Source organism: Seriola aureovittata, chromosome 12, assembly GCF_021018895.1.
Source record: "Seriola aureovittata isolate HTS-2021-v1 ecotype China chromosome 12, ASM2101889v1, whole genome shotgun sequence".
NCBI classification, from domain to species: domain Eukaryota; kingdom Metazoa; phylum Chordata; class Actinopteri; order Carangiformes; family Carangidae; genus Seriola; species Seriola aureovittata.
In genome coordinates, this window is record NC_079375.1 from 19,183,084 (window position 1) to 19,186,608 (window position 3,525).

Genomic DNA, 3,525 nt, shown 5'->3' on the forward strand with positions numbered 1-3,525 from the left:
AGGGGTCATGTTGGCCTCTGTGGCCTCAGCGCCATCTCTGAGCTGAAGAGAACAATAATCCTCACCGCTCTCTCTGCACAGGCTTCTGCCTCAGTCAGCAGGAACATGTTCATTCATCCAAACAGGTTCCCTTTTCACCAATTCTCAGTGATTTGTTGGACAGTTTAGTTTGCATTTTCACCAGCTGACTTCCCAGAAAAGAGCATGTGACAATTGCACACATGCTGCACAGTTAAAGAAGGAATATGGACTTGCAATGTCTATATTTGACATATTGCATTACAAAGAATATTCGTAATATAAGAGTTCTGTGTGTATTATTCAGACAGCAAAGGTTGCATCAGGTGTTTTCCTGCTATTTATGTTGCTAACTCCTTCTGTCACTGGGACCAGAATATATGGTGTGATTTACAGCAGAGCACATGACTGAAACTTCTTGGAAATTTTTGGAAATGAGGCACTGTCATGCAATCTGTTGTGCAAGACGGTGTAAACACTCCCCGCTCCTCTCCTTTTCCAACTGTGTCTCACGCAGGTGATCTCTGCGGAGTTGAATGACGGTGATGTCATCAGGCAATCCCCTCTGAATGTGCATAGTCATGATCACAAGAGGAGAGGAGGCGAAGGTTGTCCTTGAGTTGCACAACCCAGTTCAACCTCTCATGTGAGACAGACCATGTGATTTTATTCTATTTAATGCTTTATAAAACCTTACAGATACCATCAGTAGTGGAACAATTACAAAACATTCCATCAGTTATTTTAATGTTTCCCCATTATTATTTTCTGTTGCTCTCACGGTACATTTATGTGTTCTTCTGCTACGTGGGTTTCCTCCCACAGTCGATGCAGGTTAGGTTGACCCAAAGCTCAAAACCCAGACGAAGATAAGAAGGCAAAAGAAATGGATGGACATGCATGAATGAATGGATGGTCACTGTGTGTGTTGGCAGTAGAGATGTACGCATGCTAAAGATTTAGCATCTCAATTTGTGATACTTAAATAATAATAATAAAACTTTTAACTTTTAAGGCAAACTAAATGAACTTAAACTGTTTATTTCCTTGTCATAACTATATAACAGTATATCAATATAACCAAGTTTAATAAATATAATGTTTGAGGTCAACATGTATACCTTTATATAACACACAGGCAACACTAATTAATCTATATAATGAGAGCTTTAAGGACATATAGTATTTTAAAGCACTTAAAACAGCTCATAACCTCAGGTCCTGCGGTTCCACTTGGCACTGTGTGAAAGGTTGTCTGGCTCGTGACTGCGGGGTGTGACGCTAACTCGTGTAATGTGGCATTGTTGTGATGGAAGGAAAAAGGTTATTTTAAGATTAGAGCATGGGAGGGCTGATGTAAGTGCTGTGAAGCTACTTTTACCTTGCAGTGAAGTCAGTCCCCAGAAAGGTTGAGGTTTAACGTATCGTCACTGGTGCCTGCGGGCTGTGTTGTATTGTAGGTCAAAGTTCAAGAGAAGTATTATCTAGGTGTTTCTAAAATAAGAGAAGAATTCGATGATCTGAAAAGTCACGGTGCACTTTGAATTGTTATATGTGGTGCACACTGGGAACATATTGCATAACATAAGCCGGGGGTTTAATGTATACAGAAATGTATTATACTTGCTCACTGTGCAAAAGATTAATAGGAAACAGAAATCAGTGAACTGATCATGTAGCGACGGAAAAGGTAAACACCAAGTGCAGATAACACTATTGCAGAATAAAAGGGAAAATCAACCATGAAATATACACTCAGTCATCTTTTTCTTTGGTACACCTGACTAAAACTAATACAGTCTAATACGACTGTCTTACAGGAAATCCTCCGTCATGAAGATTATAATGTTTTATAGTTTTTGTCTGAAGTTTATGGTGATGTTGAATTCAGCTGTGTCATACTGAGAAGTGTTTTCCAATCAATCTAACCCATTATATCGATGAGGGAAGAGTAAATAATAGAAACGCCATTCAAAACTGAAAACTGTAACCTTCATCCAGGTAGGATTTATTGTGGGACTGCTGTATTATACTATTCACTAACTCAATCCACTAATCCAAACTGAACTGGACATCACTGAGGAAATACAATCCACTTTATGGTGGAATTTCCCCTTAAGGTTTGTAAGTCATTGCTGCAGAAAGGAAGAACGTATCCTTCACCATCCTTTACTTAAGTAACGAGAAACTATAGAGTGTTGAGCAAAACGTGTAATATTTCTATCCAACACGCAGTGGAGTAGAAGTATACAGAAGCATAAACCGGAAATGTGCAAGTGCCTAAAGACTTGTACTTTCCACAACTGCTTATGGCTGTAGAATATGAATGAGATGTGACACTGGGAATTTACCGGCTGCAAATGTAGTTAGAGAGTTGGTTAAAGTAGACCAGAATATCTGTTTTGTGTATTTCTCTAAGCAGATGGGCCGACCAGAGGAACAGAGGTGTCACTGCAATCCGCTCCATCAGCCCACGCCCGCCGCCCACCATCCTCACCCTCCGGTCCTCCCTCCCCTTCCTCTCCCCCACATCAGCACATTCCAACACACTGACACTGTAACTGCCAGGACAGATTTTCACGGTGAGGCACATGGTCAGTGAGCCAGCCTGCCTGCCTGCCAGCCAGCCGTTGGCCACATGCCCCCCCCCCCCCCGTGATTCTCACATTGCTGCACAATGACAAACTGGGATTACTGCAGAGGCTGTGCCCTGGTGGCCTTCAGGGGCATTCATGCTTACAGAGAATATCCAGGCAGTCTGTGTCATATTCGTGCATCATGAGAACACCACTAGAGAGGTAAGCATGCATTGTGATTGAATTCACTGTGTGTGCTATATTTGGCATTCAATGACGGTGTTCTTCAGTCTACACAATGCTAATGCACCTGGTTTTTCCTGCAGCAACATTTGATCTTTCAAGAAAAAGAGCTCCAGCCGTGAGAAACTGACACGAGCAAAGCCAACTCTATTTATACTATAGTCAATTCTCAACAATAAATAATAGGTGACAATGTTATTTCATCATTAGTCTGTTTTAAGTGTCAGAACCGTCGTATGTAATTCAGTTTTTCTGCAGTTGTTACAATAGGTGATAATGAGTGTTATTCCTGTGTGATCTTCCCATTGTGCACGACACCAGCTGGACAGAAACAAGGTCAGAAAGACCCGAGTGGCCACCTACACAGAATGAAAACAGACTTTCAGGCTAAGCAGACATTTTCCCAAAATAGTTAGTCCATGCTCCAAGAGCGGAAATCAGGGTTTGGTGCTTTCTATATTTAGCTTTCTTGTGTTCTCTGGGTGTCTGACAGCCACAGTGAGAGGCCTGAGGTCTCTCCTCTCCCGAGTGAGATATAAATAAAAGACTAATGAGAGGAAATGGCTCCAGATACACTGTGGGCAGATTTCTCTGGCCAGGCTCCATGTGAACTATCACATTTCTATATTGTATATATCTCAGGGCTGGTTGAAGGTGGTGTTAAAATAGTGGTCATCACAAGTTCAAA